This window comes from Neofelis nebulosa, chromosome 9 (assembly GCF_028018385.1).
Source record: "Neofelis nebulosa isolate mNeoNeb1 chromosome 9, mNeoNeb1.pri, whole genome shotgun sequence".
NCBI classification, from domain to species: domain Eukaryota; kingdom Metazoa; phylum Chordata; class Mammalia; order Carnivora; family Felidae; genus Neofelis; species Neofelis nebulosa.
In genome coordinates this window covers 82,741,107-82,766,637 of record NC_080790.1, presented here as the reverse complement: position 1 = coordinate 82,766,637, position 25,531 = coordinate 82,741,107, and the positions used below count along the sequence as shown (strand labels likewise).

Genomic DNA, 25,531 nt, shown 5'->3' with positions numbered 1-25,531 from the left:
CAGAATCCGAAGCATGCTCCAGGCTCTGAGCTGTCAGCACAGAGCCGGACGCGGGGCTCGAACTCACGAACCGCGAGATCATGACCTGAGCTGAAGTTGGACACTTAACTGACTGAGCCACCCAGGCGCCCCAGTATTAATTCTTCTTTAAATATTTGGTAGACGGGCGCCTGGGTGGCTCAGTCGGTTAAGTGGCCGACTTCGGCTCAGGTCATGATCTCACGGTTCGTGAGTTCGAGCCCCGCGTCGGGCTCTGTGCTGACGGCTGAGAGCCTGGAGCCTGTTTCAGATTCTGTGTCTCCCTCTCTCTGACCCTCCCCTGTTCATGCTCTGTCTCTCCCTGTCTCAAAAATAAATAAAGTGTTAAAAATTTTAAAAAATAAATAAATATTTGGTAGAAATGAATATTCTTTGGAACTCCAGTAAACCATCTGAGCCAGGAATTTTCTTTGTAGGAAGGGTTTATTATTATTATTATTACTACTAATTGAATTTTTTTTACTTTTTATAAGCCTATTCATATTATCTTTCTTGTTGAGTCAGTTTTGGCAATGCCTTCCTAGGAATTTTTTCCATTGAATCTAGGCTATTCAACTTATTCACATACAATTGTTAAAAGTATTCCCTTATAATACCTTTTATGTCTCTGAGGTCACTAGTTAAGTCTCCTCTTTCATTCATGATTTTAATAATTTAAGCCCGTCTCTTTTTTTTCTTGGTCAACCTAACCAAAGTTTTGCCCATTTTTCAGGAAACCAACTTTTGGTCTTGCTGATATTCCTTATTTTATTTTCAGTTTTCTATTCCATCTGCTTCCATTCTAATCTTTACTATACATTTCCTTCTACTTGCTTTGGATTCGGTTTTATCTTCATTTTCTGGTTTCTTAGAGTGGAAAAATATGTTATTTATTTGAGATCTTTTAAAATATAGTCATTTACATTCCTATATTTCTCTCTATGTATTGCTTTAGTTTTCTCTCATAAGTGTGGTGTATTGCATTTTCAGTTTCTTTGATCTTAAAGGATTTCTAATTTCTCTTTTGATTTCTTCTTTGATTCATTATTTAGGATTGTGTTGTTTAATTTCCACACATTTGTGAATTTCCTAAATTTCTTTCTCCTATTGGTTTTCAATTTTATCCTATTGCAGTTGGAGAACATACTTTGCATGATTTCGATCCTTTTAAATGTATTGAAGATTATTTTATGACCTAAAGTATGGTCTATCCTGGAGGATGTTCCGTGTGCAGTTGAGAAGAATGTGTATTTTGTTGTTGTTGGGTAGAATACTTTGTATATGTCTGTTAGGTCTAGCCCAGCAGTGTAAAATTCACAATGTCTACCATCCAATCAAAAACTACTAAGCATAGGGGATATAGTCAATGATATTTTAATAGCATTGCATGCTGACAGATGATAACTACACTTGTGGTGAGCATAGCATCTGTATAGAGAAGTTGAATCACTATTTTATATACTTGAAACTAATGTAACATCATGTGCCAGTTATCTCAAATTTTAAAAATTAAGTTTATTTTATTTGGGGGAGGGAGTAACGGGGGGGTGGAGAGAGAGAGAGAGAGAGGGAGAGAGAGAGAGAATCCCAAGCAGGCTCTGCACTGTCAGCATGGAGCCGGACAAAGGGCTTGAACTCATGACCCAAGCCAAAATCAAGGGTTAGATGCTTTCCTGACTGAGTGACCCAGGCACCCCTAAAATAAAAAATAAAAAAAACCTTAAACTACTAAGCATTCCAAGAAGCAGGAGAATATAACACGCAATGAGAAGAAAAATCAATCAAAACTAATCCAGAAATAACACCAATTATAGAATTAATAAACAAGGACAATAAAACATCATTTGAATGTACTCCACATGTTCAAGATGCTAAAGTATCTTGAAGTTTGATCTCAAACATGTTGAGTAGAGACATGAAAGAGATTTTTAAAGATCCAAATCATGTTTAATGAAATGAAAACCACCATATCTGAATTTTTTAAGCTTGTTTATGCATTTTGAGACAGAGAGAGAGAGAGAGAGAGAGAGAGAAAACAAGTGGGGGAGGGGCGGAGAGAGAGGGGGACAGAGGATCTGAAGCAGGCCCTGTGCTGACAGCAGGGAACCCAACGTGGGACTTGAACCCACTAACTGTGAGATCATGACCTGGGCTGAAGTCAGATGCTTAACTGACCGAGCCACCCAGTCACCCCCATATCTGAATTTTTTTAATGAATGGGATTAATGACAGATTCGATACTGCAAAAGAAATTATTAATAAACTTCAAGACATGGGAATAGAAATTATCCAAAATAAAACAGGGAGAAAACAATTGGATTGAAATGAATAGAGCATTGATGAATTGTGGAACAACTTAAGGTATCCAAATATACATGTGATTGTAGAGTGTGGGGGGTGGGGAGGAATGAGGTAGGGTGTGGTGATAGAAAAAAATATTTGAATAAATAATGGCCAAAAGTTTTCCAAATATGATGGAAACTATAAACCCACAGACTCAAGAAATGCAATAAACCCCTAGCACAAGAAGCCTAAAAAAGACTACACCAAGGCACATCATAATCAAATTGTTTAAAATCTGAGAGAGAACTTTAAAAGTTGCCAAAAGAACAAAGATAAAAATGACAGCAGATTTCTTATCAAAAATGATACAAAGCAGAAGATCTTGGATGAATATCTTTAAAGCACTAAAAGAAACAACTGTCAGCTTACAATTTTTTAGGCCATGAAAATATCTTTTGAAAATGAAAGGGAAATGAAGCTTTCAGACACATGAAAGCTGACAGAATTCATCACCAGTGGACCTACAGTACATGAAATGTTAAAGTGGGTCCTCCAGGCAACAGGAAAATTATAGCAAATAGGAACCTGGGTCTATAGAGAGGAATGAAAAGCAACGGAAGTGATAATTCCATGGGAATATATATAAGATTTTTTTTTATTATTTAAAATCTCTTTAAAATATCATTGTTTAGGGATGATTGGCCAGCAACCCTACCTGATAGCTCCTTCCTCCGAACCCATCTCCCTTGAGAATTGTTTACACAACTCATAATCATGAGTTCAAGCCCCACATTGGGCATGGAGCCTACTTAAAAAATAAAACAAAACTATTTGAACCAAAATAACAAAAATGTATTGTGGGGCTTGTAACATGAGGAAGAAAAATCTGTAATACTAATAGTACAAAAGCTGGGTGGAGAGAAATGGAAGTGCTATAATGTTCTTACACTATACATGAAGTAGTATAACATCTCTTGAAATTAGGCTGTAGTAAGTTGAAGGCATGCTTAATAAATCCCTTAATGGCACAGACTGCAGTTGACATGATTGGGCGTCTGGCCAACAGTGCCAGTAGATTGATCTTCTTAAAGCTAGCTGTGTCACCCCTTTGCCTGTAAAAGATTAAATGGCTCTGATAATCTCCCCCAATAAATTCTGAAGGCTTTAACCTATCTTTCCATTCTTGTCTGTCAAGATACCCCTTACATGCCCATTGAAGAAACAGACCTAGTCATCTGGGCCTCCTTGGGACACGTCTGGAAACGTGAGTAGACAATTAGGATGTGTGGGGTGGTGTTACACCGCAAATTTGCACCTGGTGAGTGGGTAGACCTGTAGCAAGTCTCAACAGTCATGTGGAAGGAGATCCAGGAAGGTAAAAACCATTGTCCAGATGGCAAAGAGCTTCTCATGTGTGGCAGAACCCTCACATTACCCTTGAACTAACTAACACCCATAGCTGCACACCTTCTTGGGTAAATAGAGGAATGGAGACCCATACCTGGAGTCATCTGTTTAGTTCCTGCTTTATAGAATGTCTCCTTCAATTTCCATATCCGTTTCCATTGGAAGAACTTTATAGACTCTGAGCTATTGAACGCCATTGTGAAAAATATTCCCACTTTTTCCCTTAGCAGAATGTCAGTGAGAAAATGAGCATTCCTTATTAGACATTGCAGTGGATTGAGGGAGGCTGCAAATCTTTGTCTCTCTGTCCTTTGAGAGGGGTGGTTTGTGTTCCTTCCACTTGAATCTGGTGTGAATGCCTTACCCGTGAGAGGCAGGGAAAGTGATATGCCAGGTGCAGACCAACACCTCACAAATACCCAGCAGCTTCCAGTTTTATACGTTTGAGACTTCGGAATTACTGTGTAAGAAATAGGCTACCCTGAAGGAGCAAACACGTGGGAAGACCATGCAGGGAGCCCCTTAGGCTACATGGAGAAGAGAGGCCTGGTCAACAGCTGTCCTCACCAAGATGCCCACAGTGTGAGGGAACCACATTGAACCCCATCGGCCCAAGTAAGCCCCCCCATGACTGCAGCCCCAGCTGACATCGTGTGAAGCAGAACTGCCTGACTGACCCCAGCCCGCCCACAAAATCATGGGAGGAAACAAAATGGTTGCTGTCTTACTGGATTTGGCAGGGGGTGTGATTGCACAGCAATGGATAATTAAGACAGCTGCGAAAATCTTAACATTTGAGCTTCTCTCAGAATTACCAAAACTAAACTCAAAAACTAAATGTCAAGTCTTATTGTGAAGCTAGAAACCATGTGCTGGTCATCACTGGTGACATAAAAAGAGGGTGGGGCTGGAAGTGGTACTAACCGGGTTGAGAACGGACTGAGCTACTTATGAGCTGTTTGACCTCGATAAGTCACTTGACCTTTGGCTCCTCCATCTTCTCAGCACACAGTTAACATCAGTTTTAAGAAGTTCCGAAGAAGGCCAAATGCAACCATATGAAACGCAGCTTTTTACTGGGTGAGGTAGGATCGCATTTTGCCTCTTCTCTTTGAGCTTAGAGATTGGTTGACCACACGCCATGACTTTCCAAAAGCAAGTACTGTTGTCTCCTGCCTTGGGAAGGCAAGAGGATGTGAGATCTCGGCTATTAAAAAGGCAGTATGTTGTCCATTTGACGTCCAAGAAAAAGTCCTGAGGGTGGTTCTTACCTGCTCAAAGTTTTAAGGCATTTCAGAGGTTCTGCAAAATTTCTGAGTAAGTGGTGACAAGAACAGTGGAGGAGTCACACGGTGAACTTCTGAGAAATCCACCACACTTCATCTTTTCATCACTACCAGTCTGCACTAAGCTGTCAATCCCTGGGGGCGGAAAGTGCAAGGAAGGGAAGGAACTAAGAGCGGAGACTTTTTTTTTCCAGTGATTGAATCTTTGTTTCTGTTCCAGTTTGTGGAGCCCATGGCCCCTTCCTCCACCCCAACATTTTTTGCAGAATCATCCTGTTGCCTAATGGATTCTTTCAGTACTCAGTTGAGTTTTTGTTTATTGGTTTTCTTATTATCTCTCTCCCCGACCAGGATGTCAGCTACATGAAAAGAGAAACCTGTCTGCTATGCTCGCCATGTTTTAACCGTGGTCCCCGGCACAGCACTCTGAACACTCACGAGATACCTGTGCAATGAATGTCTTAGTGTGTCCACACTGTTACAACAAAATGCCGCAAACTGGGGGGCTTATGAACAACAGACATTTATCTCTCACTGTTCCAGAGGCTGAAAGGCTGAGGTCAGAGTGCCCACGGTCAGGTGAAGGCTCTCTTCTGGATTGCAGACTTCTCATTTCCTCACACAGCAGAAGCAGGGAGTTTTCTGGGGGTCTCCCATGGGCACTAATCCCATTCATGAGGGCTGTACTCTCACAACTAATCATCTTTCAGAGGCCCCACCTGCTAATATAATCATCTTTGGGGGGGCGCCTGGGTGGCTCAGTCAGTTGGGTGTCTGACTTCAGCCCAGGTCATGATCCTGCGCTTGGTCGGTTTGAGCTCCCGTGTCGGGCTGTGCTGACAGCTCAGAGCCTGGAGCCTGTTTCAGATTCTGTGTCTCCCTCTCTCTCTGACCTTCCCCCATTCATGCTCTGTCTCTCTCTGTCTCAAAAATGAATAAACGTTAAAAAAAAATTTTTAAAAATCATCCTTGGGAGTCAGGATTTGAGCATAAGAATTTTTGGAAGACACAAACATTCAGGCCATAGCAATGAAGAAATACATAGTCTCTCACACTCTGGCCCCATATCTACCTCTTACTGAGTTTTCTAAGTGGTTAATCCTCTCATACACCCTTTTTTAAAGTTATTTATTTATTTATTTATTTATTTACTTATTTACTTATTTACTTATTTATTTAGAGAGGCAGTGAGAAAGCAAGAGTGAGCATGAGCAGGGAAGGGGTAGAGAAAGAGAATCTCAAGCAGACTCCACACTGTCAGCCCAGAGCCTGATGTGGGCTCAGACCCACAAACTGTGACACCATGACCCGAGCTGAAATCAAGAGTCGGTCATTCAATGGACTGAGCCACCCAGGTACCCCAATCCTCACACACTCTTAAGTTTGAGAACCACCAGACCTAATGCCTGGATCAAACAAGAATGTTTAGGAAAAAACAAGGAGACTGAGAAGGTTTCATGATATTCCAGACCCAAGAAGAAAAAAGGAAATTTTATGCCTACTGGCCCAGGGCTGTTTCCAAACAGACCAACCAGCCCATTGTACTTAGTACAAGCTCAAAACTGGCTAGGAAGGGTACTCCCTCAGTCCCTGCACTGTGAGAACATCCTCCTGAAAGCTCTTTGACACTATTTCTAGGCACATCCAGGGCTATATGACAAACCCTGATCTTGTCCTAACATGTGAGTGCGTGTGTGGCTCTGAGGCTAACCTATTGGATGGCAGAGCCGGCCAGGAGACTGAAGACCGGCTTGTCTGAGGGAGGCGGGCAGTACAGAGGGCCTGGCTTGAGGGCCAGACAGAAAAAGATTCAAATCCAACTTCTAATCACACTCTTTACAACAAGCATATTTTAGAGAGATGAGAGATTGAAATTAAAAAAGAAAGGAGAGGGGCACCTGGGTGGCTCAGCTCATTAAGTGTCTGACTCTTGATTTCGGCCCAGGTCATTATCTCATGGTTCGTGAGTTCAAGCCCCGCCTTGGGCTCTGTGCTGACAGCAAGGGGCCTGCTTGGAATTGTTTCTCTCCCTCTCTCTCTGCCTCTCTCTTTCTCTCAAAAAAATAAATAAACTAAAAAAATAAAAATAAGCAAGATATAAAAAATAAAGGAGAAAATATAGGAGAATTTCTTATAATCCTCAACAGAGGAAGGACTTTTCAGCATGGCCTAAAACTCAGAGGCTGTGAAGGAAAATGACATGTAATTTCAGCCACGTAAAAGAGAAATACTTTCATATAGAAAAGACAGTGTTGGGGGGCGCCTGGTTGGCGCAGTCGGTTAAGCGTCCGACTTCAGCCAGGTCACAATCTCACGGTCCGTGAGTTCGAGCCCCGCGTCAGGCTCTGGGCTGATGGCTCGGAGCCTGGAGCCTGTTTCCGATTCTGTGTCTCCCTCTCTCTCTACCCCTCCCCCGTTCATGCTCTGTCTCTCTCTGTCCCAAAAATAAATTAAAAATGTTGAAAAAAAAAATTTTAAAAAAATAAAAAAAAAAAAAGAAAAGACAGTGTTGGGAAAACACTAGGTTTGCCAAATGAAAACTTAGGGAAAATGTTGGCAATGTGTGTTACCAACAAAGGGTTAATGCTTGTGAGAACAATTCCCACAAATTCAAGACAAAACTGGGCAAAGCAGATTCATAAACAGTCTGCAGAAGGAAATAAGCAGCCCATAGACATGAAAAATATGTTTGAGATTACTAAAAATGAAAGAAATATAAATTAACATAGCCGGAAAACAACTTGTTTTGGCAAACACTAAAAGATTTCTAAGACCCAAGAGAGTGAGATAAAAGGAACCAGGCACAGCTATCATGATCATAAATTGTTAAAACCTTTTTTGGAGGATGAAGCGTCACCATCACGCAAAAATTTGAAGTTGCATTCTGCTTCACCCAGCCATTTTATTTCTAGAAGTTTATCTAAACTGATTGTGGCACAAGTAAACAGCTCTATGTGTATAGTACAAAGCTATTGCTTTTTAACAGCATTTGCAACTCCGAAAACTTTGGACTGATGCTACGAGTCTGTTGTGGGGAAGGCATGGCCCACTTCTTCCATGGAAGAAGAGTCTCGGCCAGTCATTGGCCATTGGCCATTGGCCAGGGGACACATGCATTGAGGAGTCCAACTGGGGTAAATCACAAAACTCGTTGCCTGGCATGTAAGGGAACAGCTTCTCTCTCTCCCTCATAACCCTGATGTGAGACTGTCAAGCCGGGTGCTGCTACAACAGTCATTTCCCACCAGGAGGGGAAGCAAGCTTCCAGAAAAAACAACTTGCAGAGGAGGGCACATCAGAGGAAATGCCGAAGATAACAAGATAACCAGTGAAGCTGGAACCACTGGATTAACATCTGGAAGCTACTTTTTCCATGAACTTCAATTACGTAGGCCAAGAAATCTCTTCACTGTCTACGCCAGTTTGAGTCACTTTCCGATACTTTCTGAAAACCTCACGACATAGCTATTGGTAGGGAAGTAGTTGAGTAAATCATGGCACAGGGGCCTCTGGGTGGCTCAGTCGGTTAAGAGTCCAGCTCTTGATCTCACCTCAGGTTGTGATCTCATGGCGGTAGGATTGAGCCCTGCATCTGGCTCTGTGCTGATAGTGCAGATCCTGCTTGGGATTCTCTCCCCTCCTCTCTCTCTGCCCCTCCCCTGCGCACACACATGCTCTCTCTCCCTCAAAATAAATCAATAAATAATTTTAAATAAATAAATAAATAAATAAAGGCACTGCCATATAATAAAATACTGTGCTCAGGATAAGAAGCATAGGGAACTGTATCACCACTGTTGTGCACAGACTTCCATTAATAAGGAAAATGCTGGGGCACCCGGGTGGCTCAGTCGGTTAAGCCCCCGACTTCGGCTCAGGTCATGATCTCATGGTTCGTGAGTTCGAGCCCCGCATTGGGCTCTGTGCTGACAGCTCAGATCCTGGAGCCTGCTTACGATTCTGTGTCTCCCTCTCTCTCTGCCCCTCCCCCATTCATGCTCTGTCTCTCTCTGTCTCAAAAATAAATAAACATTAAAAACAAAAAGAATAATGTTAAAAAAATAAAAATAAAAAAATAAGGAAAATGCTAGGGAATCTTATGCATGGTATCACCCATTTAGTTAAAAAGATAATCTGTAGAGAGATAGATTAGAATCGTAAGGGTATCATATGCATGGTATCACCCATGTAGTTAAAAAAATAAATTAATCTATATAGAGAGTGATAGATTAGAATCATAAAGGAAGAGAAAGCTTTTATTTCTACCTATATAAACTGGTTTTTTAAGGCTTTAGCAATAAATACCTGTTACTTTAATGTGTGTATATATGTCTGAACATATATTTCAGCTTTAGAGCTCTGAAGTGTTCTGGATACCATCATTTAAAAAGTTAAGGTGTAACAGATGCTAAGGGCATAGTCTCCACATATCTTAGTTTTCACATAAGATCAATTTGCATAACCTTATGCTTATTTAGCTTTTGATCACTTTCTCCAGTTCCTTGTCTGCCTTGAAATAGAACATGTGTCTTGATCTCCAGAAATCTATTTAAAAATAAATAGAAATCCCCTCACAGAGCCTGGCACAAAATGTCCAATCTTGTTACTTCATTTTTCTTGGAGTAAAGGGAGCCCTTCCTGAAATTTATTTTTGCTTGGAGCTCAATGAAACTCCAGTGAGCTCTGACATTATATAGCTTCAAACACCCTAGAAGCAGCAATAGCTCCCTGAGCCCAGCTCAGGAGCTGTGCTGGGGCTCCTGACCCTGGAAATAACACGGTTACAAACACAGCCCCAGGGAAACAGGAGGGGCCCTTTAAGGGAATCTTGGACTCATTCACCCAACCAGCTGTAAAGGAGCCTCGGAAAAATCATTTGGCTGCCCCGCTCATTTTTCAGAGGATTAGTCAAGACAAATCCCTTGGAATTTTCCTTAACTGGATGTTACCTCCTGTTTTCAATATGAAAAAAATAAAAGTGAAGAGCTGCCAATGAGTGGAGTCTTGGGCCACATCCCCGGGATTACTCCAGGCCAAGTTTTCCTTCTTCAGGGGTGGGAGAACTGAGAAGCAGGTCAGTCAGGGCTTCAGTGTCCCCAGAAACCAACAGCCTGGGGCTCTGAGTGGGCTTCAAGGCCTCTTTCCATCCCAGCTCACACCTCTGTTTCATTTTACAATGATGAATGTTACACACACACACACACACACACACACACTTTGATCTTTTTTAAGTTTATTTATTTATTTTGAGAGAGACAGAGACAGTGTGAGTTGGTGAGGGGGAGGGGGGGCAGAGAGAGAGGGAGACAGAGGATCCCAAGCAGGCTCTGCTCTGCACTGTCCTTGCAAAGCATGACACAGGGCTCAAACTCAAGAACTGTGAGGTCACGACCTGAGCCAAAATCAAGAGTCAGACACTTAACCCACTGAGCCACCCAGGAGCCCCAACTTTGATGTTTTTGACGGGCCTTCAATAAAGCTTTAAATTGTTGTCAGTTATTATTGGTTTTCAGGGTAGCAGCTCATCTAAATGAAACGCTGAACAAGGCTTGGCTTTGAAGCTGTCTTACCCAGATGTATGCACATCTATGTATGCGTAGGTAATTTCAGAAATATTCCCATGCATATCATGTGTGCTACAGAGACTCAGGGAAGACATCCAAGTCCATGAATTTTCACACAAGGGGGCAATGTTCTATTGGGTTTTTTGAAATGTTTATGAAGCACGAAAGAAACAAAATGTCATGGTGCTCACGTCTGGCACACAGGAGCACTCAACAAATATTTGTGGGATGACCGAATGACTTTGCTCTGGGACTCACGCAGATGACTTGGGCCCTGGTTTCCTCTCTACCAATAGAGACAATCACACCCACTCTGTGGGATGGTGGTCAAGGCTGAGGTGAAATGCTTTGTCAAGGAAAGGCATGCTGTGAATATAAGACACTGGGAATGGAGGGGTAGCCAACCTTGGTGTCCCGCTCTGCCTACTGGAAACCAGCAGATGATCTGAGGTGAACTTTCCAAGGAACTGCACAACCACCCTCCACTCTTATCTCCCCTAGAAGCACATCTCCCCTGTAGTCAGGCTGCCTTATCAGTGTCTCCACATGGCAGGCTCAGCCAGCTTTGTGCTTGTGTTCATGCCGGGATCCTTTGCCAAAATGAGTTTCCTGGCCCTCTGCCTGCTTAGCAGAGTTTACCCTCCCTTTAAAGTCCAATCGTCAGTTCATCTTTCCAAGAAGCCTTCAAACCATCTCTCTCTCCTGTCCTCACCTGTGCCCGCCACCCTCCCTGTGAGCAGGCAACTTTCCCTGGTTGCCACCCGAACAGAAGGCAGGTGCCAATGTAGCCACCAGGTTGATTGTCAAAGCGCGCATCCTAGAAGCCTTGACTTTTAAGTCTGGCCCTGGAGTGAGAACAGAGTTTTGTTTTTATTTTTGCTTTTATTTGTTGTAATTCAAGAAACATATCCTAATAAATCAAAAGCCCAAAGCCTAGAAGCCCGGGGCATTGAGTTTATGTCATAAACCAGACAGGGAGTACACATCTGAACCAGCACATAACACAAGAAGTATGAGGACATATGACTGGGTTTGGGACTGCAGTGGAAATGGCATGGGAGGGATGCCAGGAGGAATCTGCATCTTGATGCCCAGACAAATCTCGCGTTGAAGCCCTACCTCCAACATGGAACCTGTGGACGGGGAGCAAGGGGGCTGGGGTAAAGGAGGCCTGAGGGAAGCCTCAGAGTTCCAGTAGCTTCAGTGGGCTCGGATAAGTTCCTTGGCTACCCACCCTTCCCCACAAAGCACCTGCCTCATGAGACCAGGGACAAAGCAGGACACCCAATGACCAGGTCGACGGGCATCACAGGCCAGCATCCACTGTGGGCAGCACTGGGACAACAGGGGAGAAGAGGCAGGTGGAGAATCTTGAACTGGTCTAAATACTTGAGGAAACATGTGAGACTGAGAGGGCCTGAGTTCTCTCCAATTAGAAAGACTGGATTTTTCCAACATCTGCACAAGTAGGGATTCATGAACTAAGATTAGTTACAGAGAAAGAAAGTTCCATTTGGGTGTAATGTCACCCTCCTATCCAGTAGCTACCCACATCCCCTGGGTGACCAGCCATCCCAGTTTGCTCAGGACTGACCCAGAATTAACACTGAAAGTCCCTTGGCCCAAGAACTTCTTCAGTCCCAGGCAAGCCGGGACAGCTGGTCACCCTGCCTGGTGCTAATGTAGCCTCTTCTCAGGATGTCCCAGCTTGAATGAGAAGCAGAGACTCTGTCGATATTCAGAATATGTTCACTGGACCAGCAAAGGTGACTGTAGCTATCCCTACACTGAAGTCTGATGGGGGTTGGAGTGGGGGGGCGTGGAAACTACTGTTAAACAAATAATTAAAATACGGTGTGATAAGGGGAAACACAAATTAGCACAATGAGCTAGAACTGCACATCATGGCTAAAATCGAAGATTGACAACTGGAACCTCATACGCACTCATGGGAACATACGGGAAGCAACCGCTTTGGGAAAAGTGATACTTTTTTTATAAAACTATAAACTATACAATTATAAACTACCCTTTAACCCAACGAGTCTAATCTTAGATATTTTCTCAAGAGAAATAAAGCCATGTGCCCACAAAGGACCTGTACTTTATAGCAGCCTTAGTCACAACAGGCAAAAACTGGGGAAAGCTCAGGTGTGGGAAAGCTGGCAAACAAAGTAGGGCATATTTGTACAATGGAAAAGTGCTCTTGAAAAAGGAGGGACCTACACACACGTGGATGGATCCCCACAACCTTATGCTGAGTGTATATGACACGCCAGGAGAGACAAAGCTAATCAGAAATCATAGAAATCAGATCAGTGGTTTTACAGGGCTGGGCTGGGCAGTGGTGGCCAGGCAGGGGCACAGTGGAACCTCTCCACATGTTGGAAATCCTATATCTTGCCTGTGGTGGTTGTTACATGGGTTTTTATATTCGTCGGAGCTTATCAAACTGCACGCTTAAAATGGATGCATTTTCCTGTTTGTAGATTATACCTTAAACGAGTTGATTTTTACAAAATCAGAATGAGAAAATAGAACATGATGCCATAAAACACTGTAACAAGCATGCACACCAAGGGGGTGAAAGGAGCCTTGGTCACTGGGCTGGGCCAGAAAAGTCAAGGAACCGTGCCGACCGGGAAAGAGGAGGAAGCACACTCCTGCAGAGACCATCCATACGTGCAAGGAAGCACAGGAAGAATGGTGGGCTGCAGAATGGCACAGAAGGGGTTGGGAGGAGCCCACTGTGAGAAAAACGAGATCTGAAAGGTAGGTCCGGAAGAGTTTGGGAAAAGTCTCACGGGCGCTGCCTCTAGACTAATGTTGCTCAATCATGATGTTCTGATTCACGGACAGAGCAGCTGGGTAGTGTTACTGTGGCATACAAGTGGCATGTTACTAATCGGGACTCAGTCAAGGAGATCCCTGCAATGTCTCGTTCCTCATGTGCAGGCTGCTGTGTTTTCTTAAGGGAGAGAGAGAGAGGGCACTCCCTCTGAGTGGGACCTTCCCCGTGCTGCAGGGTAATGCACAGTCAGGGGCCACTGCTGTTGGCAATGGCTGGGAAGAGATCCATGCTTCAGAAAGACCAGTGAGTAGGCTGGTACGATGGTCCCCCAACCCCAAGGTATGATGGGGTTCGGGTTAAGGCAGTGGAGGCATAGGGAAAAACACACATGTATGTTTTGGCAGCAGATACAGCAGCATTTTGTAAGATTAAGAGCACTAGGAAGTTGGGTAAACCATGAAGCGCTGACTTGGTGAGTAACCAGGCCATCCATCACTCGGGACAAGATGGAGAAGAGGGAGGGCGGTCCAGGAGCCAGTGGTCTTGCGTCCTGTGACACTACTGACAGTAGCCCGTGTTCGTGATCTCTGCTCTTAACCGAAGTCAGGACAAAACTGTCCTTGGGGCTGTCTGCAGGACATATTTGCTCCCTATCAGGCAGGCTTCCTGGAAGCATAACCCCCAGTGTACCCCATGACCCACTTCAGACCAGGGACGAGAGCACCAGTCCGGGTGAGAGAGGTGCCCACAGGCTCTCACGGTCCAATACTCACATCGCTCCGCAAACATGCGTGGCCCTGATTACTCCATTCACTCTGTGCTGTGCAGATCTAGCCTAATGCCCCTTCAGAAGTTCAATACGAAGTCCCACCCTCAGTGACAGGCAATGGGTCCTAACAATTAGAAACAAGCTATTCTGTAGGATAGGACACCGTAGGGTTCTTGCTTCCGGGTGTGTATCAATAAAACCTGGCACGCTGGGGAGTTATGTAATCAGATTCTCCCAGGGCAGAGTTTTCTGGAAGCGAGTTCAGAGTCCAAACAGTCTTGCCCCTGTCTCTATATCATTACTCACCAAACTTCCTTGTGGAGATGGAAAGAACAGGCACAAAATTCTGAGGTACAGATCACGTATGATTCTTTGCAACAAAACTAGGCAGGAGCAGAAACCCACAATTCAAAATCACAGTCCAGAGAAGTCTAAGGCGAGAGTATTGTTTTTAGTTGGGGAAGGGATGCCCACCCATGCATCCGGTAAACAATTCCCAAGGGACATGGGTTCGGAGGAAGGAGCTACCAGGTAGGGTTGCTTCCCTAAGCCCTGAAACCTAGCGTGGCGGTAAGTCTGTCACACAAGATCAGAGTGTGCCATGACTCAGAATTTACTTGGTTTCTCAGAAAGAAGGAGCTCTTTGTCCCCTTGACTCAGCCTTCCCTTCTGGGAGCAGTCCTCCGCCTCAGATGCACTGAGCTCCTTACCCCACTGTCCTCGCAGTCCCTCCTCTGGCCCTGCCCACCTGACCTGGAGCCCCCGTCCCTGCTCTGTGTGTGCACGTGCACGTGCATCAGGACCCCCACCCTGGCCGGATGCCTCAAGGGGCAGCCACCCCTCTCGGGGGCCCTAACTCTCCCTCTGAGATGTTTGTGTTTCCTGCCACCTTTCCCTGTGGCAGGATCAGAAGCAGCTGGAGAGAGCAGGTGTGGACTCCCAGCACCCCCAGGGTCTGCCGCCCCTGCTGTGGACAGCAGCGGGCCTGGGATTTGGGCTGTGACCAGAGAAGGAAAGGACACTTCAAGACTCTTCTGGGCTATCAGTTTTATCTGTCGAAAAATAATAGCTGGGCTTATACTGTCAGGAAGAGGAGAGGAAATAACATTTGTTAGGTATTCAGGGCTTAGTTACTTATCAGCCAATTCTTTTTTAAAACGTGATTACTGGTTTCCTGGACCAGACAAGCTTTGGAGCCGAGCTTCTCCCGGCAGTGGGAGGGATAGAATCAGGAAGCCATGTGCGAGTGACAAGACTTCAGGCCCAGGCTGAAGCTGCCACTTCCTGGGGACCTTGGGCAAATTGTCTAGCCTTTCTGTGCCTCAGTTTCCCTATCGGTAAAAGAGGAATGATGGATAGTGATGGAAACTAAGGCACAGGGTTCCTGTGGGTACCACTCGCTCGCTTGTGTATGGATGAGCACCTATTGTGTTCGGTCACAGTTCTAGAGGATTGTTCTGTATCAGGGAATAAAACAGACAGAGATTCCAGTCCCTACAGAGAAGGAGGGGGGCGGGAAATAGAGTGGTTGGCGGGGTGGGGCAGGGACTTGGGAGAGGCAAACAGGTACCCAAGGCCCAAAACTGATGGTGGCATTGCACACGGCCGGCACTTGCAAGGCCTTGACAGTGAGTGCCTCCTTCAGGGGTGCTCCCTGGGTGCCTGCAACTAGGTCAGGTGCAGGGAAGGGTTGATCAAGGCAAGCAGAGTACCTCATAAAGCCCTTAATAACTGTTAGCTGCTCTTAAGAGAAGCAGAAAAGCTCTGAAATAAAAACATAAATTCTCTGGGGTGCCTGGGTGGCTCAGTCAGTTGAGCATCCAACTTTTGGTTTTAGCTCAGGTCATGATCTCATGGTTTGCGAGTTGGAGCCCCGTGTGGGGCCCTGCGCTGGCAGCACAGAGCCTGCTTGGGATCCTCTCTCTCCCTCTCTCTCCCTGCCTCTCTGTCTCTCTCTCTCAAAATAAATAAATACACTTTAAAAATACATACAAATTCTCAAACGTTTCAATAGGAGCAAGCTATTTAGTGTTGGAGCAAATAGCTGGACACATCTCAAAGCGTGGGTCCCCAGCTCCGGCTGCATCTGAGAGAGGCCAGGGGGGAAGCAGGCATAGATGCGAACATATCCAAAGGAAAGCATTAATGCTGGAGCACAAGCAACCCCCGAGATTTTGATTCCATTGGTGTGGGGCGGGGCCTCAGCGTCCTGCTTGAAAAACTCGCCCAGGGGACTCTAGTGCAGGATCAGGGTTGAGAACTACTCCCCAGGATGAGGTGACGTTTGAAATCATAACAGCAATCACCCCATGGGAGCACACTATGTGCCGATCACTTTGCCAAAGGCTTTACGAGAATCATCTCATTCCGCCCCGCCTCACCTGGTTCTACCGGGTCAGTCGTAGTATCATCCCCATTTCACAGAGAAGGAAACAGAAACTTCAAGATTTTATGTAACTCTCTCAAAGTCAGGCAATTCACCACCTTCTGCTGCCTCTCCGCCACAGCCCAGACAATAACTCATGCTTTTAATGGGTCTACTAAGTTTTCAGGGAACGATCAAATGTGCACGATGAGTTCTGCTTAAGAACACAAGACACCGCTCTGGAAAGCAGTGTGGAGGTTCCTCAGAAAATTAAAAATAGACCTACCCTATGACCCAGCAATAGCACTGCTAGGAATTTATCCAAGGGATACAGGAGTACTGATGCATAGGGGCACTTGTACCCCAATGTTTATAGCAGCACTCTCAACAATAGCCAAATTATGGAAAGAGCCTAAATGTCCATCAACTGATGAATGGATAAAGAAATTGTGGTTTATATACACAATGGAATACTACATGGCAATGAGAAAAAATGAAATATGGCCTTTTGTAGCAACGTGGATGGAACTGGAGAGTGTGATGCTAAGTGAAATAAGCCATACAGAGAAAGACAGATACCATATGGTTTCACTCTTATGTGGATCCTGAGAAACGTAACAGAAACCCATGGGGGAGGGGAAGGGAAAAAAAAAAAAAAAAAAAAAAGAGGTTAGAGTGGGAGAGAGCCAAAGCATAAGAGACTGTTAAAAACTGAGAACAAACTGAGGGTTGATGGGGGGTGGGAGGGAGGGCAGGGTGGGTGATGGGTATTGAGGGGGGCACCTTTTGGGATGAGCACTGGGTGTTGTATGGAAACCAATTTGACAGTAAATTTCATATATTAAAAAATAAATAAATAAATAAATAAATAAATAAATAAATAAAAAGAACACAAGACACCGTGTAATTTATTTTACAAAGATAGACATGCAAAATAGTTACAAATTTCCAAAACTGGGTGTTCAGAGCAGTGAGCTCTGATTCCTGGAAAATGCACTTAAGAGCACATTCCTGGATGATGCCCAGTAAGTGAGATGTGCTTGCTCCGGAAGGATGAGTCAGGGTAGACAAGAGGCAGGGGGCTTGTCAAGTCTGACGCACCAGAGATTGAGCAGGGCGCCGCTTTAGAAACAGTGGTCTCCTCCCTGAACCACAAGGTGATGTTTAAGAGGAAACCTAAGTTTCCGGAGGGGAGTTAGCCAAGTCACAGAGGAACCCCCGAATCTGGGAAGCCACACAGGAAAGAAAATGTTGAACGGAAAGGAGGCTCTGGCCACAGTGTCCTGATGCAGGACCATGATAATTAAAAAGAAGCATTGGCAGCCACCCCAGAGCGAGGCTCCTGAGGAGAGGCAGAAGACAGCTCCCCTGCAGTTCTGGGGCGAGGGTGGTCCCTGAAGATCTGAAGCTGGGGTGCCAACACGCTGTCAGCATGGCAGAGGATCAGTTCCATGGTTCACTCTCTTCTCCTGCCAAACCATCACTGCAGAGTCCCCGTCTGCCACTTACTAGCTGTGTGACCTTTGGCAAGTTACTTAACCTTTCTGAGCCTCAATAGGCGATAGCTAATACTACCGCTTCCTGTTATTAAAAGTGGATGAGTTTTTATAGGATTGTGTCATGCGCAGCCAATCACCAGATAGCACTGTGTTGGGCAAACTTTTCCTATTAAATACCAGATGGTAAGTATTTTAGACGTTGTGGGCCAGGAAGCAAATATATATTTGCTTCGGAAGGCAGGCACGTGTTTGGGCCCAAATGCGTCTGTTGGAGACAGTCTTGGGAAGAAGAGCAACCTGTGCGTCAGATCAGTGCGGTGGGGGAGTTGAAGGAGACTGAGACCCTTCTGAGACCCCACACCCTCTCCTCCTGCACTCAGGCAGCCCCCTAGAAGAGAGGTCACTGAGGCTCCAGCTCCCAGACTGGGCAGTGCCCAACCACATTGGGAGTAGAGTGGGGAACAGGGTAGGGGAGGACACATCACCTTGGCTTCACAGTGCTCACCAGTTACCCCCAGAGCCATACAAATACAGGTGATAGGTGGCCCTTGGCCTGAGGGCCGCAGTTTGCCGACCCTTGACGCAGCAGGAGAAGCCTAAATGTAACCCAGTTGTGAGTTGTGGGGTGTGATCAGTGAGCACACCCTCACCGGCATTCTCCAGAGCAGGACCCCGTTAATGGGTTATGAAAACACTTTAGTGGATCACTCCTGGCACTTTTTTTTTAATACAAGAAAGAGAATGGAATATACCCAGGTTTTCAGTGGCATCCCTCTATATGGACGTGTGTTCTGGGTGCAATGTCAAATGTGTCTCTTACTGAGGATTGGACTCTCGGCATACTTTTTGGCTTCTGTATCCCTCAAGAAGGGAAGTTCTCCCATCTATTCATCAAATATGCATGGAACGCTATGATAAGTTCTTTGAGGAAAGGGGTCAAGTCATAATCTTCTGATTACCCTGACACCTACCATGTTAGCTGGTGGGGAGAAAGTGATGGGAGGAAAGGGAATCTGCTGGCATGTGCAGCCAATGCATATTCCTGGAAGGACCCTGGCGAGGGGCAGATCTTTGCTGGTAACCCCCCCACCATGGGCCTTACGGGCTTTTACAAGCAGAACTTCTTACAGAGACTCCTCTGTGTTCAGAGGAACCCTAGGGTTCCTTGATGTGCTTTGGAGGCACACAGGCTCTTGCCTTCCCTCCCTGACTTCAGCCAGAGTAGCATTGCGTTTTCCTTCCATGTTTTGAGATGTCCTGTACATTTTCTTCTGACCCCAGGGCTCCAGTTCCCGAACATTAAACACCAAGCTGCTCATAGATGCACATTTATGTATACACGAAGCCAAGAACCCCCTCCCACCAACCTTCCAGTAATTGCTCTTGACCCACAGGGGAGGGAAGGCCTTGCCCTCATAAGCAAACAAACTTCAAAGAGCTGTTTGAGAAGGAAAACAGGTCATGTGTACTTGAAAAAAGGTCAAAGGACATTTGATAACAGGGGGAGTGATTATTTTTTCTGGAGTACACAAGGGAACGTGGCATAGAAGATCTATGGAGAGGTTATGAGGTCTGTGCAAGCAAGGAAAACTGCAACTCCTTTTGGTCAGGTGAGTTTATGGTGGGGGGATGGGGGGAGTCTGGTTTCCTAAGCAGGATATGAAATAAGTTACCCCAAATTTACAACTGAAGCAACTCTGTCTGAGGTTGGGAGATGCAGAGAAGGAGTCAGGGTTCCAGCGGGGCCCCAGCCAGCATGTGACACTGGACAAGAGGGTCAGGTGACACCTCGGCCTCTCCACCTACAAACCCAGCGTAAGCTCATCTATCTGTCTCTCAAAGTGAAGCAGTGCATGTGGGATCATTTGAAGCCTTTCGATAGCTATGGTATCATGTTATTCATTTTCTCCCAGTCATTTGTTTCCGGGTCTGGAAGGAAAACCTCACAAAAAAAGGGGAATTTTGATTAATACCAATTCACTGAGTTCTCCGCATAGCCCTGAGAAAGTGGTAACTCATTTCAGTTCTCAAGGGGCTTTCCTAGCAAGGGAGGTGTCCCTGGTGATTCCACACCCTCATTTCTGAAGAGGAAAAAGAATCACTTTCTACCACAGCCGCTGTATCGGACAAACCATTCATCTGAACAGTATGATGCCCAACAGAAGTTAAATGATGTAAATGACCACCACGTTTCATAGGAACACACCAGCCCGTGATTTGGGCCAATAAGAGACACACTGTAAGGCTTTGTGAGTCTTCAAGAATCAAGTCCAAGCTGGGGCGCCTGGGTGGCGCAGTCGGTTAAGCGTCGGACTTCAGCCAGGTCACGATCTCGCGGTCCGTGAGTTCGAGCCCCGCGTCAGGCTCTGGGCTGATGGCTCGGAGCCTGGAGCCTGTTTCCGATTCTGTGTCTCCCTCTCTCTCTGCCCCTCCCCCGTTCATGCTCTGTCTCTCTCTGTCCCAAAAATAAATTAAAAACGTTGAAAAAAAAAAATTAAAAAAAAAAGAATCAAGTCCAAGCTTTTCATTTTGACCTAACTTTCTACTTTGGGCTCTGGATGCAATTCACCATAGGGACTAAAAATCTCAGGAAGGGAGAAAGCTCTCCAGATATCCTTAGAGGAGGAGGAAGTGGGGACCAGATTCAGGGCCTGCCTGAGTTTATGACCAGCCAAACATCTTATTGACCCCACATGTGTCTATACCCACCTGTAATCGTAGCACAATGCTACAGTCCCAGGGAAACAAGTACATGATGGAAAGCAATCACCAAACAATGTACCTACATGACAGGCTTCGGAAACAAACCAGAAGAATATTCTTCTCACTATGTTAAGAAATAAGGAAGCTGATACAAAGAAGAACACTTTATGAGCTGTGGAAAGAATGAGGACATGTGACTCAGGCCTGATCAATCAGATTGTATCATGCTCATGACCACAGTGACTAGCCCAGAGAGGATCATAGGACATAGTTGAACAGAAATATCATACAAAATGATCTTTTCTCATGTGAATTGCTGTCCAAATATAACGTACACCTTGAGCTACCCGTGGCTGATATGCCTACATGCAGGGAACACATTCAAGAGACAAAGATAAGGCATCCTGATGGCCCCTGGATTCAGCCATGCCTGATGCTATTCTGTTCCTGGGTTTTACTTAACTTCACTATCTTTTGAACCAATAGACTCTCTCTCTCTTCTCTTCCTCTCTCCCCCTCCCTCTCTCATATGCTACTTTGAGATAAGTTGTCACTTGCAAATAAAACAAACAAACAAACAAACAAACTACTGATAGATCTTTCTCAAGAGAAGTTTGGGGCATTTCCAGAGGCATTGGGCATACTTGTATCGCTACCCAATAAAAGCTGTTCATATAAAAAAAAATTACTAATAAAAGAACTTAGTTATGAGTGAGATTATATGTAAAAGCTTTATATTTTTATTCATGTGTATATTTTGACTATGATTCAAAAAGAAAACAAAAATGACCTAAGTGAAAAACATGTAACTTAGAAATCTTGAAATATTATCTTTATAAACATGTCAGTGAGAGAAGTTGCCGGCTCATTCAATACAAATGCAAAGTTAATCCTTGGTCAAAAGTAGTCAAACAGGGGCTTTCCAAATTGGGATGTATAATAGGATTTTGCTGCTCTGAATGCCATCCAAAGGAAACATTTCCAAAACACAGAATGCTCAGTGGACCCACTCAACCGTTCAATTCAAGAAGAGAAAAATGTTTATTGCTGTTAAGCTATAAAAACACGTCCAAGAAACTAAAATCAAATGTTTTCTGGAAAATCAATTTGCTACTTTGCTCTCACTAAGATGTTTTAATAATAGAACGCCTGTGAAACCATGGCTCTGAATTCTAGTCTACTGTTGCCGGTGGGCCGGGATTCTTCTGTCACCCTCGTTCACTATGGGGTCCTTGAGATCTGTCACCATCACAAGCATGAACGATGCCACGAGGCAGACGCTGCCACAGGCACCGTCCAGACTCTGACCCAGCGAGAGACATATTCTGCTAGAGAAACCCCAGAGGGCAAACGTAATCATTCTTGCCCAAGGTCAGAGAACTATTCAAGGGAGAAGCTGGAATGATAGACCCCAGTGGGGTGTCCCCAGCCCCATTCGCCACGGGTCTCATTTAGAAATGATGAAGAAAATCCACTTGGTAAGTGTATCAGCCCCGAATCATTGTCATCCTCACCTTGGCATGTCAGAATAGAGCCAAGGCCACATGATCATCCTCCCCGGTGCTGTGACACTTGGGCCACTGGGATGACCCATGACCCATGACAAGAGTCTGCAGATCCTATTGCTCTGTAACTGTAAGTCAAGGAATGTTCTGCAAGGATCTCGTGGGTCACTAAGGGACGCTTATTTTACAGAGGGGAAAATTGAGACCCAGAGAGGGGAAGTGATTGTTCAAGGTCACACAGCCACGCCTGGTCACAAAGCTCAGACCCAAACCCAGATCTCACTCACCTTGCCAGAGCACTCTGCCTCTTGAACTTTTCTACCTTCCCACATGTTTGCCTTCCACCTGGTGCCCAATGGCAGGACCTCCCGTTCATGGTTAATCCTGCAGGGTGATAGATGTGCAGACTCGCAGGGGCTCTTCCTGACCCCAGCTCCCCCAGACTCTGGAGACATTTGCTGTACCTGTAACATAGGGATATTTTTTTCATTTTTTACATTTACATCTACATAAATACCTATAGGGAAAGGCAAAAGAGATCATATCCCATAAAATGGTAGCCCAAACTCTGTCCCTCTCTCCACCCCCATCCCTGATCAAGCTTTTAGCATTGCTCACATCCCTGTCTGTGACTCATACTGAAGATGTGGTGTCCTTTGCCCAGTGCAACTGCCCCGAAGTACCTCCAGAAGTGGGAGGTGGTGATAGCTCACAGCAGCTAAGCCCAAACCAGCCAAACTGATAGAATTCCCTTCAGGTGGTGCTCTGCCTGAATTAGCTGCCGTCTCTCAAATGATTCCAAGCTGAGAACAATCGAGAAGCAAACCAGAAAGAAAAGCAGCGATTACATCATGGCTTTGGGTACAAAGTTACCGAGGTTGGGCTTGTCGAATCCAAGTAGCAAAAAGGGACTCATCACCGCAGGACCAGAAGGCAAGCGCCCTGCAAAATGGCTGTCCTCTGGAGTACTGGGAGAAAGAACAACTGAAGTCTCCGATGGCCAGGGGTCAGGGGGTGTGAGGCAGGGGGAAAGGAGACAAACCGTCCTGAAGTGGTTTGGGGCCGCACGTATGCTTCAAGCGCACAAGAGTAGGGGAATGATTCCTCACCTCGCTGTCCAGATTAACAGAAGACTCTCACCGAGCCCCTAAGTCAAGCCGGCTGCTTGTCTATGACTGAGCGTTGACACCGAGTGTGTGAGGCGGTCAGAGGACATGATCCTGTGAAGAGTGTTTGCCTAGATGCCTGATCAGAGTGGGCAGCCAAAAAATGTCAGGTCTGTCTGTGCCCATCATATGTGGCTGGGTAGCCAACTGCCTGTTAGGTTGACAGCAGGTTCTCTGATCTGAAAGCCTGAAAGGGTTACGGGGAGCCGTGTGCTGTAAAGGCCAGATGCACGGAGCCTCCCAGTAGCAGGGAAACCTGTGGCCTGTGCTGATCATGCCATCACTTCCCCTTCCCCATGCACCTACGGTGAACATGGAATTAAATGTATGAATTGAGTAGTTCATTTGTTTTCCCCCTTGAAAGAGCCTTCTTTGGGTAATTAGATACTTAAAAAACTGTTCTGGGGCGTGGCATAAAGACGGTCTTGCGTGCTGGCAGGGAGGGCCTAGAAAACCCTCCTTCCGTTGGCAGACGGGGAGCAAGGTCGGCGCTCAGATATTCTCATGTCTTCATAGGGTTCACACTGGGGAGGAAGCTAATGATTCTGGACCAACAGGTCACCACCACCCTCACACACACACACACACACACACATACCATCCCCTCCCAGGAGAAGCCTACACAACTGACCTGTCAGTTCATCAAAGCAGACCCTGATAGCCACCCCAGAGATGATGGCCTTGATGAAATGACAAATCTGAATGGGACTGGAGGCTCATCTTATCCCACTAGAAGCTGAGCTGGGAGCTGATTCTGCAGGTCTGAGTTAGCTGAAGGCAAGAACAAGCTACCATCACCCCCTGAGTTCTAGAGGCCTCCCCTGTCCATCCAGGTCACTTAGCAGGGAGCATCCATTTTCACATAGTTGCCTAGTCCCTGTCCCTTGACCCCATGTACAGCTTTATGAGTGGTGGGGCTCCTCCAGTAGACCAGATGTTCTGTGCCCTGCCCCCAGTGCAGGGTGAGGAACACGCCAGAGCTTGTGTGGGCTCTTAACCAAGACGTGTGTGGCAGCTTGCCCCGCCTCTGAATGTCCCCAGAGGCACACTCTTTCTGAGTATTTACTTCTGCTTTGTGTCATTTTTCTGTTTCCTCAATCTCTTTCTTTTTTGTTTTAATTTTTTTAAGTTTATTTATTTATTTTGAGAGAGAGAGAGAGGGAGAGAGTGCATATGCAAATGCAAGCAGGGAGGGGGCAGAGAAAGTAGAGAGAGAGAATTCCAAGCCATTTCTGCGTGCTGTCAGTGCAAAGCCTGATGCGGGCCTTAAACTCACGAACTGTGAGATCATGACCTGAGCTGAAATCAAGAGTCAGGCCCTTAACTGACTGAGCCACCCAGGTGCCCCTCCTTAATCTCTTCCAGCGGACTCTTCACATTACAGTCAATGCTACCTGCTTCAGGCAGCCACTCCCCTTTTTAAAAGAGCAGATTTGGGGCGCCTGGGTGGCTCAGTCGGTTAACCGGCCGACTTTGGCTCAGGTCATGATCTCACGGTTTGTGAGTTCGGGCCCCGCATCGGGCTCTGTGCTGACAGCCTGGAGCCTGTTTCAGATTCTGTGTCTCCCTCTCTCTGACCCTCCCCTGTTCATGCTCTGTTTCTCCCTGTCTCAAAGATAAATAAAACGTTAAAAAAAATTTAAAAAAAAAAAAAGAGCAGATTTGAATCCTCTCTCTACTGAGAGGCCAGATAAACAAGTATCAGAGGGCAAATATACTCTTGAGAAGACCAGAGAACTCTCCTTTGTGGAAGAGATCAAAAATCCAGAAAGGAGCAAAGTTCCACAAAGACCACAAACCTTTTGAGCATCTGTAACTAGGATGTTAGAACATCAGAAACAATGGAGGAGACAGCCATGCAACAATACGAAGGGCCCTTCCAAGAGTCCACTCAATAGAGTCAGCCCAGAAAACATTGTTCTCCACCTACGTGAGAGCCCTCTCAAATCTGGTCCCCCTGTGCTGCAGGCAGCTTTCGCTGGCCCTTTGTAGAAGGATGCTTTGCAGAAGCCACTAGAAGAGCCTCCCCTCATGAAGGAGCACCCAGCTTGAGCCTACAGTATTTGACCTTTCATGCAAAAGCCAACAAGAGAGCAAAGGTCTCCACACCAGCCCCAGCACACAGTGTGCACACAGTCACAGTTAAATAAATAAAATGAGTGAGTGAGTGCATGA

At 45.6% G+C, this 25,531-nt stretch overlaps 1 long non-coding RNA gene across 1 annotated transcript; it reads right to left on the bottom strand.

Annotated features, from left to right (window-relative positions):
• Window positions 1-1,555: 1,555 nt before the first annotated feature.
• Window positions 1,556-24,935, bottom strand: LOC131485258 (uncharacterized). The gene is made up of 3 exons (XR_009248726.1): window positions 22,874-24,935; window positions 22,478-22,654; window positions 1,556-1,714 (listed from the first exon to the last, which is right to left on the bottom strand). It is a non-coding gene; the product is annotated as an uncharacterized LOC131485258 (long non-coding RNA).
• Between the last annotated feature and the right edge of the window lie 596 nt (window positions 24,936-25,531).